The following is an 18,279-nucleotide window of genomic DNA, read 5'->3' on the forward strand; positions in this document are numbered from 1 at the left end:
GATCCCCCATAACAGTGTGTCATCCACAGATGCCCCCATAACAGTGTGTCATCCACAGATCCCCCATAACACTGTGTCATCCACAGATCTCCCATAACAGTGCACCTGCGCACTATGGAGAGACTGAAAAGAGGGGAAGATCCGCGGAAGCAAGCAGAGGACAGCACAGCAGACGACTGAATAGCTTTTTTTGTAAGTAAATTATTTTATTATAGTGCTGAAACTGCTTTAAACTCTAAAGAAAAGTTTTGGAGAGTGTTTCTCTCTTTCTCAGGTCTAAAGCAATACCGAGGAAGAAAGGAAAACTCTTGAAAGCTTGTCTTTTAAGTATTAGGATAGTACAATAAAAAGGTATCCCTGCATACCGCAATACTCTCCTATTTTGTAATCTTCTTTATATATACTTATTTTGCTTTTTTCAGTGGTATAATTAAGTGGTGAAAATTATTAGTGCCCCCCATTTTCACTGTGATATCTTATGTGCCCCCCTATATATTGTTCCTAGAGTCGCCACTGCGCAGAGTCACGGCAACACTAGGGTTAGGCCCGGCCTGTGTGTGTATGTATATAATATATACAGATATATATATATATATATATATAGAAAGAAACCAAAAACAGAACTCAGCAGCACAAGACAAAAAGCAGTGGGTGCAAGTCCTCTCAGCCGCAGGCTAAGACGGCTATAAATAAGTATAGATTCCAAAAACGAGGCAGCACTCCAATGGAAGTAAAAACGTGGATCCTTTATTCCCCTCTGTGCAACGTTTCAACCGTCTCAATGCGGTCTTTCTCAAGCATAACAAAAAAGGTGTCATCAAGGGGTATATATACCCACAATACATTGCAAATAATGAACGTGACAATTATATAATCTTCAGACCAATGAAGCATAAACCATACAATCCATGGTGTACAAAAAACAAAAGTCATATATAGCCGAATGGTCTACATTGCATAATATATATCATAGTGCAAAACAGTGTACATATATATTTGATCATTATGATAACGATCAAATGAAATAATTGACCAATATCTAGTTAATCAAAAAAGTGTAACATCACCTGTGCAAATGAATAAGTGCATGTAGTTTAAAAAAAGGAACTCACACCGGATCGTATGGGACGGCGCGCCAAACTTCCGCGTCCTCACCGTCAAAGTGCGCATGTCCCAAGTGCCTGCCACGTCACCAGACGGACGCTCCAAGCCGAGGAGCCAGGCGTCATCACCATGGAAACGTGTGGGCACATGACCACAGCGATAGACACGTGACTCCTCAGGAGGACGCGCCGGGTAGAAGCACGCCCACAAGGCCGGCCCCGCGTCGCTAGGCAACAATGAAACATTGCTCCCCCAGCATCAGCAGTCCCGCAGTGTGTATCGTAGTCCACCCACCGGCCACACGGCAGGCACAGGTACCCGGGCACATAAAAAACGGCAGGAAAGGGGGAATTAACAGACGAGAGGAGAGAAAAAAAAAAAGGAAAACACTGGCATCGCAACAATGAACTATGTGGGTAGAAGGACCAAAGCAGGTCACTGTAGTTTGTATATTTATATATATAAATAAAAATCAGAGTGAACGTGGCTTGCATGAAGTATATCAGCACTGGAAATAAGTAATAACCCGTGCCATACTTCAAAAATAGGACAACAGGCCGGGGATCAAAAGGTCCCGCCGTTGTCACGGCAGAACCCCTGTTCCATGGAAGGCGAGGGATCAGAGACACGTCCATGCCACAGGTCCCAAACCCAGACACCGACCCTACAGTCCAAGATGAAATAAACAGACCACCACTCCAGATAGACAACATGATTATAGTAAACCCACACGTTACATGGCAAAGCCAATACAAATGCATCCAGGGATCTCTCCCATCATCATAATCCCAACATGGATAAGCAGAAGAGGGCGCATACCGTCCACAGAGAACGCCAGCGGAGCACCAATGATCTAAAGAAAGAAAGAGTAGAATATAAGCAATAAGACAGAGAATTATACATCTGTATGTAACAAATTGGTTATATATATCAAAAGAATGACACCAATACGGAATTCACATACACCAGGACACGACAAGGGGAGGGGCAACAGGGAATAGCTAAAAAAGCCACATCCTATACTACACTCCACTTAAAATCAACATTGAGACCATGGGGTCTCAGTGTGTTGAGACGATGGATCCATCTAAGCTCACGTTGTTTGAGAGCCAATGTCCTGTCACCTCCCCTTCTAGACAGAGAAATATGATCCACTAACATAAACTTCAAATCCTTCTCCTTGTGGTTGGCCTCGACAAAGTGTTTAGGCACGGGCAGATCTTTTCTTTTTTGTCGAATGGAAAAACGATGATTGTTCAACCGTGCCTTCATGTCACAAGTGGTCTCCCCAACATAGAGGAGGCCACAAGGACAGGAGAGCACGTAGATCACATATGAACTATTGCATGTCAAGAAATGTCCAATCCCATACTGGATCCCCGTAACAGGGTGAGTAAACTTCTCCCCCCTGGTCATGTAGGCGCAATTGACGCAGCCAAGGCAGGGATAAGAACCCACCCTGCGAGGGCCAATATGAGATTGTACTAAAGTCTTGACGGGAATGTCCGCACGGACCAATTTATCCCGGAAATTGGCAGGACGTCTGTAGGAAAGCAGAGGTGGCACCGTCAAAGGTATAACACTGGGAAAATTGCTCTTGAGTATTGCCCAATGTTTACGGACAATCTGAGCAATCTGAACACTTTGTTCCGAATAAGTTGATATAAAAGGTATTCTCTCAACTTTATTTTGTGTGGCACCTAGGGAGATCTGTGGATTTTTTACCTTGTTAAGGTGTTTATCAATCACCCGAGTCGGGTAACCCCGTTCCCTAAACTTGTGCACCATGTGAGAGAAACGAGTCGGGAGTAAGTCTGGATCCTGCACCAACCTCTTAACCCTGAGTAGCTGACTGTAGGGTACGGAATTAATGATGGATCTAGGGTGACAGCTGCCATAGTGCAGCAGTGTATTACAATCGGTGGGCTTCGTGTAGATGTCAGTGGATAAATGGTCACCCACAATGGTAACTGTCATGTCTAGAAACTGGACATGTGAACTCGAGTGTACAAGGGTAAACATGATATTGGGGTCCATGTGGTTCAAAAAGTCATGAAAGCTGCCGAGAGAAAGAGAGTCACCAGACCAGATGAGGAAGACGTCATCCATGTATCGCCACCACCCCAGCACATGGCTGAAGTGGTGGGACACATAGACAAGGTCCTCCTCGAGGGCCGCCATGAAGACATTGGCATAAGTCGGTGCCACATTAGACCCCATGGCGGTCCCTCGTAACTGGAGATAGAAGCTGTCCATGAAAAGGAAATAGTTGTTCCTCAAAATCAAATTCAAAAGCTGGACTAAAAAATCTTGACAAGCTAGTGAATAGTTACTGCCAGATAGCTGTCTCCGAACCGCAGCCAGACCTCTGTCATGGTCAATGGAGGTGTAAAGGCTAGTGACATCAAAGGATGCCAGGAGACAACCATCTGGCAGCACAATCTCAGAGATCCTATCCAAAAAATCGCCAGTGTCCCTGATATAGGACCTGGCGTTTATCGCATAGTGTCGAAGTACTCGATCCAAAAAAATTGAGATGTTGGAAAAAATAGATCCGGTGCCCGAAACAATGGGGCGACCTGGTGGGTCCAGCAATGACTTATGAATTTTGGGGAGAACATATATAACTGGTGTACGTGGCTGAGCTACCTAACTGTAGCTCAGCCACGGGTGATTGATAAACACCTTAACAAGGTAAAAAATCCACAGATCTCCCTAGGTGCCACACAAAATAAAGTTGAGAGAATACCTTTTATATCAACTTATTCGGAACAAAGTGTTCAGATTGCTCAGATTGTCCGTAAACATTGGGCAATACTCAAGAGCAATTTTCCCAGTGTTATACCTTTGACGGTGCCACCTCTGCTTTCCTACAGACGTCCTGCCAATTTCCGGGATAAATTGGTCCGTGCGGACATTCCCGTCAAGACTTTAGTACAATCTCATATTGGCCCTCGCAGGGTGGGTTCTTATCCCTGCCTTGGCTGCGTCAATTGCGCCTACATGACCAGGGGGGAGAAGTTTACTCACCCTGTTACGGGGATCCAGTATGGGATTGGACATTTCTTGACATGCAATAGTTCATATGTGATCTACGTGCTCTCCTGTCCTTGTGGCCTCCTCTATGTTGGGGAGACCACTTGTGACATGAAGGCACGGTTGAACAATCATCGTTTTTCCATTCGACAAAAAAGAAAAGATCTGCCCGTGCCTAAACACTTTGTCGAGGCCAACCACAAGGAGAAGGATTTGAAGTTTATGTTAGTGGATCATATTTCTCTGTCTAGAAGGGGAGTTGACAGGACATTGGCTCTCAAACAACGTGAGCTTAGATGGATCCATCGTCTCAACACACTGAGACCCCATGGTCTCAATGTTGATTTTAAGTGGAGTGTAGTATAGGATGTGGCTTTTTTAGCTATTCCCTGTTGCCCCTCCCCTTGTCGTGTCCTGGTGTATGTGAATTCCGTATTGGTGTCATTCTTTTGATATATATAACCAATTTGTTACATACAGATGTATAATTCTCTGTCTTATTGCTTATATTCTACTCTTTCTTTCTTTAGATCATTGGTGCTCCGCTGGCGTTCTCTGTGGACGGTATGCGCCCTCTTCTGCTTATCCATGTTGGGATTATGATGATGGGAGAGATCCCTGGATGCATTTGTATTGGCTTTGCCATGTAACGTGTGGGTTTACTATAATCATGTTGTCTATCTGGAGTGGTGGTCTGTTTATTTCATCTTGGACTGTAGGGTCGGTGTCTGGGTTTGGGACCTGTGGCATGGACGTGTCTCTGATCCCTCGCCTTCCATGGAACAGGGGTTCTGCCGTGACAACGGCGGGACCTTTTGATCCCCGGCCTGTTGTCCTATTTTTGAAGTATGGCACGGGTTATTACTTATTTCCAGTGCTGATATACTTCATGCAAGCCACGTTCACTCTGATTTTTATTTATATATATAAATATACAAACTACAGTGACCTGCTTTGGTCCTTCTACCCACATAGTTCATTGTTGCGATGCCAGTGTTTTCCTTTTTTTTTTCTCTCCTCTCGTCTGTTAATTCCCCCTTTCCTGCCGTTTTTTATGTGCCCGGGTACCTGTGCCTGCCGTGTGGCCGGTGGGTGGACTACGATACACACTGCGGGACTGCTGATGCTGGGGGAGCAATGTTTCATTGTTGCCTAGCGACGCGGGGCCGGCCTTGTGGGCGTGCTTCTACCCGGCGCGTCCTCCTGAGGAGTCACGTGTCTATCGCTGTGGTCATGTGCCCACACGTTTCCATGGTGATGACGCCTGGCTCCTCGGCTTGGAGCGTCCGTCTGGTGACGTGGCAGGCACTTGGGACATGCGCACTTTGACGGTGAGGACGCGGAAGTTTGGCGCGCCGTCCCATACGATCCGGTGTGAGTTCCTTTTTTTAAACTACATGCACTTATTCATTTGCACAGGTGATGTTACACTTTTTTGATTAACTAGATATTGGTCAATTATTTCATTTGATCGTTATTATAATGATCAAATATATATGTACACTGTTTTGCACTATGATATATATTATGCAATGTAGACCATTCGGCTATATATGACTTTTGTTTTTTGTACACCATGGATTGTATGGTTTATGCTTCATTGGTCTGAAGATTATATAATTGTCACGTTCATTATTTGCAATGTATTGTGGGTATATATACCCCTTGATGACACCTTTTTTGTTATGCTTGAGAAAGACCGCATTGAGACGGTTGAAACGTTGCACAGAGGGGAATAAAGGATCCACGTTTTTACTTCCATTGGAGTGCTGCCTCGTTTTTGGAATCTATATATATATATATATATATATATACATACATACACAAGTGCGCGGGGCGTGTGTGTTTGTACTTTAGGGTGCACACCCTAATGCAATAGGCTGCGCACGCCTATGCTGAAGACATTCCTCCCTTCTTTGCTGACAACTTGGGAAGATTAGTCTTTCACACAAGCAAGGACGATGATAAAGTAGCTCTGTCAGTAGAGGACAGAGAATTTATCAAGATAATGGACAACGAGTTCCTGAAAGACAAAACCAATCACTGGGTTTCTCCATTACCCTTCCGAGCTACCAGGGTGAGACTCCCGAACAATAGGGAACAAGCTCTGTCTAGATTTAACTCTCTTCAGCGTACCATGAACAGTAAGCCTGAGATGAGAGAACACATTGTTACCTTTATTGATAAAATATTCCGTAACAACCATGCAGAACCGACGAGTGCTGGTACTTGCCTTCATTTGGAATGTATCACCCACGGAAACTTAATCAAATTAGGGTTGTTTTCGACTCAAGCGCCAAACATCGAGGTGTATCTCTTAATGATGTCCTTCTCACAGGTCCTAATCTGACGAATAACCTAGTTGGAGTGCTGATGAGGTTCAGAAAAGAGCTCGTTGCCATCACCGCTTACATTGAGCAGATGTTCCACTGTTTCGTATGCAGAGAGGACCACCAGAATTTCCTCAGGTTTCTGTGGTACAAGAATAATGACACCAACGCAGAGATGGCGGAATATCGAATGAGGGTACACGTATTTGGAAACAGCCCTTCACCTGCCGTGGCAACTTACGTCCGTCGGCGAACTGCACTAGAGGGAGAATCCGAGTACGGTAAAGACGCCAGAGACTTTGTAGAAAAGGACTTCTACGTAGACGATGGACTCAAATCACTACCGACTGAATAAGCGGCTATCGATCTGCTCAAAAGGACTCAAAGTATGTTGTACCAAGCTAAACTTAGACTACACAAAATCGCTTCGAACAGCCTGGCCGTTATGAGGGCCTTCGAATCAGGCGATCATGCACCAGGATTCAAGGACATTAACTGGGACTGGACAGTCCACCTGTGCAGAGGAGCTTGGGCGTCAGATGGGATCTCTCGGCTGACTCCTTCGGTTTTCAGATAAGTTGTGCAGACAAGCCATTCACAAAACGAGGTGTCCTATCAGTGGTAAACAGCCTATTTGATCCGCTGGGATTTGTAGCGCCCATCACCATACAAGGTAAATCTCTACTGAGACAGTTTTCTGAAACAGTCAAGGATTGGGATACCCCACTTCCCTCTGAGAAAGAGCAAAAATGGGAAGCCTGGAAGCGATCCTTGTGTGCCTTGTGTGCTATATTAAAACCTCGCTTTCCTCTAGTATAAAGAAAGAACTCCACGTGTTCTCGGACGCCTCCACGGAGGCCATCGCAGTGGTTGCCTATCTGAAGGTGACAGAACGCAACAACCAAAATCACGTTGGATTCGTCTTTGGTAAGGCTAAGTTAGCCCCCAAGCTTGATCATACTATTCCCAGACTGGAACTTTGTGGGACTGTGTTGGCAGTGGAGATTGCGGATTTCATACAACAAGAACTGGGTGTCGACATAGCTGAAGTCCAGTATTACACGGACAGTAAGGTCGTTTTAGGTTACATCCACAATCAGACCAAGCGATTTTATGTGTACGTTAGTAACTGCATAGAGAGAATCAGGAGGTCTTCCAAACCTGAACAATGGCACTATGTACCATCCGAACTTAATCCAGCAGATCATGCCACTAGGCCTATGTCTATAGGTTCCTTTACTAACTCTACTTGGCTTACAGGTCCAGAGTTTCTGCTTGGAGAGGCGGATGAATGTGTACAGGAAGTTTTCATCATACAGGATCCGGGTAATGATCCTGAAATCCACGCTGAAGTTAGTGCATTAGTCACTGGAAAAAAGCAAACCGCCAGCTTTGGTTGTCAGCGCTTTGAACGTTTCTCCAGTTGGATGAGACTGGTCAGAACTATTGCAAGGTTAGTGCACATTGCAAGATGTTATCATAATACTCACCAAGATAAAGATTGTCATGGTTGGCATGCCTGCCATAAACCCTTCTCTGCTGAGAACATCTCTCATAGTGAGTACCTCATAATACATCACATCCAGCAGGAACATTTCAACATAGAATGGAAGTGCTTGTACAACAAACAGCAGATTCCTCTAAAAAGTCCTCTTGCCAACTTAAATCCAGTTATCGACAGTTTTGGCTTGCTGAGAGTTGGTGGTCGTTTGAATCAAGCCCACCTGGGAATTGCAGAACAAAATCCTCTCATCATCCCCAGCAAACATCATATCACCGTCTTGCTAATCCGACACTACCACGAAAGGGCCGAACACCAAGGCAGGCAAATTACTGAGGGAAAATTACGGTCTGCAGGCCTTTGGATTATAGGTATGAAAAAACGTGTAGCCCAAGTACTGCATCAATGTGTGCACTGTCGTAAAGCAAGAGGAAAACAACTACACCAACAAATGGCCGACTTGCCTGCGGATAGACTATGTACAGAGCCGCCTTTCACCTATGTTGGCCTAGATGTCTTTGGGCCATGGATGGTGTCCGCATGCAGGACCCACGGCGGTCACGCAAACAGCAAGCATTGGGCTGTACTATTTACTTGCATGAGTGTGCGAGCAGTTCACATAGAGGTGATAGAATCTATGGACACATCCAGCCTTATTAATGCCTTAAGACGGTTCTTCGCAATCAGAGGACCAGTTAAACAATTGAGGTCTGACCAGGGAAGCAACTTCATCGGAGCCTGTAGAGAACTTAACATCGACACCAAGTCCATTCAAGATCAGTTGGCGGAAAAAGGTTGCACCTGGATTTTCAATCCTCCTCATAGTTCCCACATGGGGGGCTCCTGGGAGAGAATGATCGGCATCTCACGCAACATCTTAAATTCTATGTTGATGGATGTAAACTCATCTAGACTCACACATGAGACTCTAGTCACCCTTCTCGCTGAAGTTTCGGCCATTATCAATTCAAGACCCCTTGTGCCAGTGTCTATGGATCCTGGAACACCAGCCATACTGACTCCGGCTATTCTACTTATCCAAAAAACTGAGAATACGCTAATACCTAGTGGAGAATTTACTCATGCAAACATCTATCAAAAACACTGGAAACGTGTACAATACCTAGCAGATTACTTCTGGAACAGGTGGCGAAAGGAGTACCTCAGTGTTCTTCAAGGAAGAAGAAAATGGCAACACCACAAACCAAACTTGAAGGAAGGAGACCTTGTATTGATGAACGAGCAACAAACCGAAAGGATTGACTGGCCTATCTGACTAATTTCAAAGGTTTTCCCTAGCAAGGATGGCAAGGTACGGAAGGTGGAGTTGAAGATCTTCAGGAAGGGCGAGCTTAAAACGTTCTCAAGACCAATTAACAAACTCATTTTAATATTACCTATCGAGAACGTCCCTGCTGGGTGAACAGGACTGTATCTAACTTCTTAGATCTTCTCCATTCCAAGTTGGAAAACAGGACTAAACTATGTTTTGCATTCTAACATGTTCTTTTTACAGGTTGTTTTATATTTTATGGACATTCGTCGTAGTGAAATCCCCGAAGTGAAGTTCAGACAGGGAGTGTGCTGTTCTTTCAAATTTAATTCATACACTGTATTATTATCTCTTCTTTTACTATGTTGTTTCAATGTATTGTTCTCTGCTGCCATCTGCTGGCCGGAATTCGTATGCTGCATGCCTCGTTCTTGTTATTAAACTTTTTCTCTGCTGGGCGTGGTTTTAAGCAGCCTTGGTCCTTGTCACTTCCTGCAGCCATTTTCAGTGCTGCATTCCTGTGTGACTGAAGATACACACCTTGGCTTGTGAAGGCATCAGTTTTTGACCAGCAGTTAGCCTCAGGAAAGACATCTACGCGACAGCATCTACTCTACTACTGCATTACAGTATTGCATCATCGTATGTCGCTGCTTTGGATCAAATAAACCCACGTTTGATTGCATCCTCGTGTCTACGTCTGGGTCCATCTAACCTGAGCATCTGCCGGTCCGGTCTTCTCCACTGCTTGGATACGAAGGTAGGAAAGTCACACAGTCATTATCAGTTACACCTTCATTCGCCTTCATGTGGGGACAGAACACTGACCCAGAAGAAGTACAACAGCGACTTAAAAAGATTAAAATAGATAAATCACCAGGACCGGATGGCATACACCCCCGTATCCTAAGGGAATTAAGTAATGTCATAGCCAGACCCTTATTTCTGATATTTGCGGACTTTATACTGACAGGGAATGTCCCACAGGATTGGCGCATGGCAAATGTGGTGCCAATATTCAAAAAGGGTCCAAAAACAGAGCCTGGAAACTATAGGCCGGTAAGTTTAACATCTGTTGTGGGTAAACTGTTTGAAGGTTTTCTGAGAGATGCTATCTTAGAGGATCTCAACGGAAATAAGCAAATAACGCCATATCAGCATGGCTTCGTGAGGGATCGGTCATGCCAAACTAATTTAATCAGTTGCTATGAGGAGGTAAGTTCTAGACTTGACAGCGGCGAATCAATGGATGTCGTATATCTGGACTTCTCCAAATCATTTGCCATTGTACCACATAAAAGGTTAGTATATAAAATGAGAATGCTTGGACTGGGAGAAAATGTCTGTATGTGGGTAAGTAACTGGATCAGTGATAGAAAACAGAGGGTGGTTATTAACGGTACACGCTCAGATTGGGTCACTGTCACTAGTGGGGTACCTCAGGGGTCAGTACTGGGCCCTATTCTCTTCAATATATTTATTAATGATCTTGTAGAAGGCTTGCATAGTAAAGTATCAATTTTCGCAGATGACACTAAACTGTGTAAAGTAATTAACACTGAAGAGGACAGTATACTACTACAGAGGGATCTGGATAGATTGGAGGCTTGGGCAGATAAGTGGCAGATGAGGTTTAACACTGACAAATGTAAAGTTATGCACATGGGAAGGAATAATGCAAGTCACCCGTACATACTAAATGGTAAAACACTCTGTAACACTGACATGGAAAAGGATCTAGGAATTTTAATAAACAGCAAACTAAGCTGCAAAAAGCAGTGTCAGGCAGCTGCTGCCAAGGCCAATAAGATAATGGGTTGCATCAAAAGGGGCATAGATGCCCGTGATGATAAACATAGTCCTACCACTTTACAAATCGCTAGTCAGACCACACATGGAGTACTGTGTACAGTTCTGGGCTCCTGTAAACAAGGCAGACATAGCAGAGCTGGAGAGGGTCCAGAGGAGGGCAACTAAAGTAATAACTGGAATGGGGCAACTACAGGACCCTGAAAGATTATCAAAATTAGGATTATTCACTTTAGAAAAAAGACTGAGGGGAGATCTAATTACTATGTATAAATATATCAGGGGTCAGTACAGAGATCTATCCCATCATCTATTTATCCCCAGGACTGTGACGAGGGGACATCTTCTGCGTCTGGAGGAAAGAAGGTTTGTACACAAACATAGAAGAGGATTCTTTACGGTAAGAGCAGTGAGACTATGGAACTCTCTGCCTGAGGAGGTGGTGATGGTGAGTACAATAAAGGAATTCAAGAGGGGCCTGGATGTATTTCTGGAGTGTAATAATATTACAGGCTATAGCTACTAGAGAGGGGTCGTTGATCCAGGGAGTTATTCTGATTGCCTGATTGGAGTCGGGAAGGAATTTTTTCCCTTAAGTGGGGAAAATTGGCTTCTACCTAATCTTTGCCTTCCTCTGGATCAACTTGCAGGATAACAGGCTGAACTGGATGGACAAATGTCTTTTTTCGGCCTTATGTACTATGTTACCGGGCCCAGGAGCCTGAGGTGGCCCAAAGACCCTTGTGCCGCATAAAAAGACAACAGTATTATTTTCAATTTCAGTTTCAACTTTTGCCGTGAAAACACCAGCGCTAGATGTTAGCTGAAGGTCTATGAGGAATAAGAAAAGCAGGGCACTCTAGTGGTTTTTTTTTTGTCTGTTTTTTTGTTCCGGGTGTTTTTGTTAAGTGGGTGGCATTTTTGTTAAAGGGCTTGTCCAAGTGTTTAAAGGGCTTCTGTCTACCCCCATTGTGCAATTTTCATTAGCCGACATTAGCTATTTGCTAATGTCAGCTGAGTGCAATCATACATGTCCTACCTTTTGTCTGTGGCTTATTTCTTGTAAAAATCATACTTTTATCATATGCAGATTTCTTGACTACCAGCAAGTTGGGCGTGTACTTGGTGGTAGCCGCCGCTTCTAGACACGCCCCATCTCCTCTTGATAGACAGGGCCAGCGAGCGCTCTCCTCCCGCTGGCCCCGTCTGCTGCTGAATTCCCGCGCCTGCGCCGTAACGTTCCTCGATCGGCGCAGGCGTACTGAGTGAAGGACACGCGCTTGCCAGCTCCTTCCTCTGTGCGCCTGCGCCGATTACGTCCCTCTACACCCAGAAGAGAAGACTGTCGGCATCAGCGATAATCGGCAGTCTTCTCTTCCGGGTGTAGTGTGACGTGATCGGCGCAGGCGCACTGAAGAAGGAGCTGGCAAGTGCGCGTCCTTCACTCAGTACGCCTGCGCCGATCGAGGAACGTTACGGCGCAGGCGCGGGAATTCAGCAGCAGACGGGGCCAACGGGAGGAGGAGAGCGCTCGCTGGCCCTGTCTATCAAGAGGAGATGGGGCGTGTCTAGAAGCGGCAGATGCGGCGACTACCAGCAAGTACACGCCCAACTTGCTGGTAGTGAAGAAATCTGCATATGATAAAAGTATGATTTTTACAAGAAATAAGCCACAGACAAAGGTAGGACATGTATGATTGCACTCAGCTGACATTAGCAAATAGCTAATGTCGGCTAATGAAAATTGCACAATGGGGGGTGACAGAAGCCCTATATTAGTGATGACCTATCCTCAGGATAGGTCACCAGCATCTGATCAGTGGGGGCCCGGCTCCTGGCGCTTCCCCTGATCATATGTTTGAAGAGGATGAGGATCTACAGTGAGTGCTGCGCCCTCTTCCTAGGACATCCTTTCAAGGACCCTTTGGACCCGGGATTTAAATTATTAGGGTTCAAATAGCCTGGCGGCTAATAAGTTCCCGTTTAAGGTCTATTTTAAAATGTAACATTTATTTTATATTCTTTAAAAAATTACGGGAAAATAGAAAAGAAAAAGAATATAAAATTCCAGTGCTATGGTGCTTGGTGACAGTAATGATTCTATTTGATTTGTTATTACTGCTTATATTTGCAGTCTCTATCCTTTGTATATCTACAACTCTGTCCTGAGGGATTGATCAAGTTGTATTGCCCTGCTTCAGTTTGACAGGAATATCTACAGCCCAAGCCTGAGATGTAGATCTCCGTCAATCCTGCATCAGAGTGGATCGAGTCTGTGTCGCTCTTATCCCTTGATTCCTCTTGAGGATAGAGCGTAACTATTTGTCTCGGCTAACCCAGTGTCTGCAGCACTCCGGGGGCCGGACTCCAAGCACACTGCACTGTCTCTAAAACCTAAACTTGCAGCTCCCCCGACATGTTTCACCACCGATGTGGCGTCTTCAGGGGCTAAGGAGCTACTAACAACAAGATCGCCATGTAGTTTGACCTTTATATATCATATGGGTGGGTCGTTGTCTAGCCATATCCCCTATGATTCGCCGGCGATCTGTTGATAGTCATAAGGATTGGCCAATAGAAATCCATTTGGTACACAGTCAGTAACGAACTAACCTGTGTTAATAGCCAGTGTGCGCCTGCGTGTGAACTTGTAACTTTACCTTATCCTCTCCGTTCCGGGACCTGTCTCACTGAGGTAGATTCACCGCACGGGCACTAAGTATAGGCGCGTGCGCACTGTTCACCACTTCGCCTGCCCACAGGTTATCCCTACTGCGCATGCCTACATACTTAGTTCGTGAATTGCTTAAAGCCCACGATACAGATGTCTATGCGCATGCGTCCACACTCAGCCATTCTTGAGATCCATTTATCCTCTCCACTTATTTCACCAGGTTAAGATCAAGGTACATGCGTCCATATTCTAATTGTATCTCTGAGGAATTCCTCCTACGCATGTGCCGCCTGTTAGTCTGTCAGTTGACAGAATTCTACAGGACTCTCCCAGACCTATGTTTTTGGGTGCATTTAGTATCCCTGTTTTTTGGAGATTTTACAGGGTGTGTTTTCACCTCCTGTGTATTAAAGGGATTTATTGCACTTATTATCCATTTCATTTACATAGGGATTTAGGCGACTTCCAGCATGTAGATGTAAATTCATGCAGTATTCCTGGATTGTTGCACTTATTATCCATTTTATTCACTTAGGGATTGGGAGAACTGCAGTATGTAAGTGTAAACTCATACAATTTTTCCAGAGAGGAGAAGGGAAAGGGAGGAAAAAGGGGTAGGGAGGGAGAGGCTGGGGATACAGTATACTCATAAAGGATGTCACAGTCATCCTATTTAGGGGAGATATTATTGCTATTATCTCAGATATTAAATTTTTGTGTCCTTCAGTATATACCAATCAAATCAATTCCCAAAGCTTATTGCTATAATACTGAATATAATGTACCCCCATATAATCCCGATCTCCACTTTGACCTATTATATACACTTTGTTCTTATATAATGCAGACTAAGGCATGCACACTGCCCTGTGGAAATCCTATAAATAACACTGATCGAGATGGTAATTGGCCAGAGCAATTTTCTCTAAAATCTTCCTTTAATTCCTTGTTTTTTATCCATTAATTTATATATACTAATAATTGAGTCTACTAGGTTTCCTTTTTATATACAAATATAATCTAATACTAGATGAATGCCGTGAATGAAAACCCTTCATTCAGTCCATAAGGACTCATCGTATTTAATCTGTCAATCCAACGGGCTTCACATTGTAACAGTTTTTTGTCTAGATTACCACCTCTTGGTCCCATGGATACCTTTTCTATTCCCCAGAATCTTAGTATCGAACTCTGGTTCCCATGTATGTATTTAACATGTCTGGCCAGAGGGGTGTCTTTATCTGTTTCAATGGTGCTTAGATGTCCAGAGATTCGACGTCTCAGCTCTTGTATGGTTTTACCCACATACAATTTCGGGCATATGCAAACTGTTGCAGTTCCTCCACCGTTCACCTGATTTGGATGTAAATACCCTCAAATTAAAGCTGACAGTCTGCAGTTAAAGTACATCTTGTTCGTTTAATTTCAAATCCATTGTGGTGGTGTATGGAGCCAAAAATGTTAGAATTGTGTTGATGTCCCAATATTTATGGACGTGACTGTATATTAAAGGGGTTCTGCAGTTTGTTTAAACTGATGATCTATTCTCTGGATAGATCAGCATCTGATCGGCGGGGGTCCGACACTTGGGACCCCCGCCGACCAGCTGTTTGAGAAGGCAGCGGCGCTTCAGGAGCGCTGCGGCCTTCTCACTGTTTACTGCAGGCCCACTGACGTCATGACTTGTACAAACTTGCCTGGGCGGGGCTAAGCTCTGTTCACTTGAATGGAGCTTAGCCGCGCCCAGGCCAGTGATACTAGTCGTGACGTCACGGCCTGCGGTAAACAGTGAGAAGGCCGCGGTGCTCCTTGAGCTCCGCTGCCTTCTCAAACTGCAGAAACCCTTTGGCCCCTTTCACACGAGCGAGTTTTCCGCACGGGTGCAATGCGTGATGTGAACGCATAGCACCCGCACTGAATCCTGACCCACTCATTTCAATAGGTCTGTGTACATGAGCGTTGTTTTTCACGCATCACTTGTGCGTTGCGTGAAAATCGCAGCATGTTCTATATTCAGCGTTTTTCACGTAGCCCTGGCCCCATAGAAGTGAATGGGGCTGCGTGAAAAATGCATTGCATCCGCAAGCAAGTGCGGGTGCGATGCGTTTTTCACTGATGGTTGCCAAGAGATGTTGTTTGTAAACCTTCAGTTTTTTATCACGCGTGTGAAAAACGCATCAAAACGCGTTGCACCCGCGGAAAAAAATTAACAACTGAACGCAATCGCAGACAAAACTGACTGAACTTGCTTGCAAAATAGTGCGAGTTTCACTGAACACATCCTGGACGCATCCGGACCTAATCAGTCTCGCTCGTGTGAAAGAGGCCTTTAAGTAGGAAGCAATATACAAAACTTCCATTATTGATCTACTACCAAATAGAAGCAAAGATATGGTTTGTAACCGTGTCAGCAGCGTTATTTTTACATCAAGTGCATATGAATATTTTGTGCATTAAATCATGAAACTTTACACAGTGCTAACAAAATTGTGTCACTGATAGAAATATGATCAAAGGATATTCTGCTCAAATAGAAACTGCGGCAAAAGCTAGAGGTTCCTATTGTTATTATCCATTAAAGGGGTTATCACATGGTTAATATAAAAAAAAAAAGAAGGAAATTCAGACATCATACAGTACAGGACAATCTCTTTCTAACAAAGCTACATAGAACTAGCTCAATACTTCACATGGATCCATAAAGCTCCCCATTCATAGGGCTCATGGGTGGCGTGTCCCTTCACAAGGGGTGTGTCCTTTCTTAGGGGGCATGTTATTAAAGGCGAGTTCACATCACCGTTTCATTTTCTTCTGATCTTTTAGAACAGAAAAAAAACTGTATCCTGTAAAAAAAGGATCCTTTTAAAAAACGGATCCTGTAAAAAAAAAAATTGATCCTGTGCATCAGTTATGCACATTTGGCATCTGTTTTAGCCATTTCCATCTGAGATCCATTTTTTTACACTGAAAAAAAGTCCTACATGCGAAGTACATGCGAATCCGTGAAACATGTCTAAAGTCAGCGCAGGCAGAGTATGTGCAAATCCATGAAACAGCTCCAAAGTCAGGGTAGGCAACAAAGAGTCAGAGTAAGGAATTGGGCAGGAGTCGGTAAACGGGCAGCGAAACAGAACAGGACTCCTTTTGCAGGGACTAGCAAGCGAGAAACACCTATTGCTCGCGCAAAGTAGGGTGTGCACTCTCTGGCCCTTTAAGAGCCCAGGAGCATGTGTGCCCTAGAAACAGACTTAGGCTCCATTCACACATGTTTGCGGATCCGCAACACACCCGTCCGGCACCCCTATAGAAATGCCTATTCTTGTCCGCAAGCTGCGGACAAGAATAGGACATGTTCTATCTTTTGCGGAGCTGCGGACCTGAAGATCGGGGCCGCGCTCCGCAAATGCGGATGCTGACAGCACACTGTGTTCTGTCCGCATCCATTCCGTCCCCATAGAAAATGAATGGGTCCGCACCTGTTCCGCAAAATTGCGGAACGAATGCGGACCCATTTGCGGATGTGTGAATGGAGCCTAAGAGGCCTAGGAGGAGAGGGCGGGCTGTGGCCTGCAGCAGAATAGCATGAGATTCCTAAAGAACGACAGATAGGCAGACAGATAAGTTTGTCATTCTGATAATTGGTTCATATAAAGGTGCTGCCGATCCCTTGTTGTCCTGTGTCCTGGATCTGTACAGGGAAGAACGATCATAGTAACATTTATTCATCTCCATTCAGTAGTGATAATTGCTGCTCTCAAATACAGCAAACAAGCAGGCAATGATCAGGAATGGATTCCCTCATTCCCAAGCACTGTTGGATCTGCTAAGCCTCTGGTTCAGATGAGCAGGCCTTATGCAGCAAGGACATGTGGCGCCGGTGCAAGCACAGCTGAAAACCGGATGTAGCAGAACTGAAAATTTAGCCGGACTGGTTATGTATCAGAAATTTAGATGTAGCACAGCCAGTAACATTGCAGAGTTAGGCCTCTTTCACACGAACATATTTTCTTTCCGTGTCCGTTCCGTTTTTTTGCAGACTGTATACGAAACTATTCATTTCAATGGGCCCGCAAAAAAAACGGAATGTACTCCGTGTGCATTCAGTTTCCTTATTGCCGTATATCCGTTCCGCAAAAAAAATAGAACTTGTCCTATTATTGTCCGCATTACGGACAAGGATAGTACTGTTCTTTGAAGGGCCAGCTGTTCCATTCCGCGAAATACGGAATGCACACTGATGTCATCCGTATTTTTTGCGGATCCGTTTTTTGCGGACCGCAAAATACATACGGTCGTGTGCAAGAGGCCTTAGTAGTGAAGCCATACCTCCCAACCGTCCCGGATTTCAGTGGCTGTCCCGGTACAGGAGAGCTATGTCCCGCTTTCTGGCAGCTGTCTCTGCGTCCATAGGAAGCAGAGACAGTTGTCTGTGTATTATGATGAAGCAGAGAGCCGGCATCGGTTCCCCGCTTCATCATTCCATTACTGAGGACACAGCTGAGCATAATTATGTGAGGGGGCACAATGTGGGGATAAATACTGTTCGGTGGCA

This window comes from Bufo bufo, chromosome 6, assembly GCF_905171765.1.
Source record: "Bufo bufo chromosome 6, aBufBuf1.1, whole genome shotgun sequence".
NCBI lineage: Eukaryota > Metazoa > Chordata > Amphibia > Anura > Bufonidae > Bufo > Bufo bufo.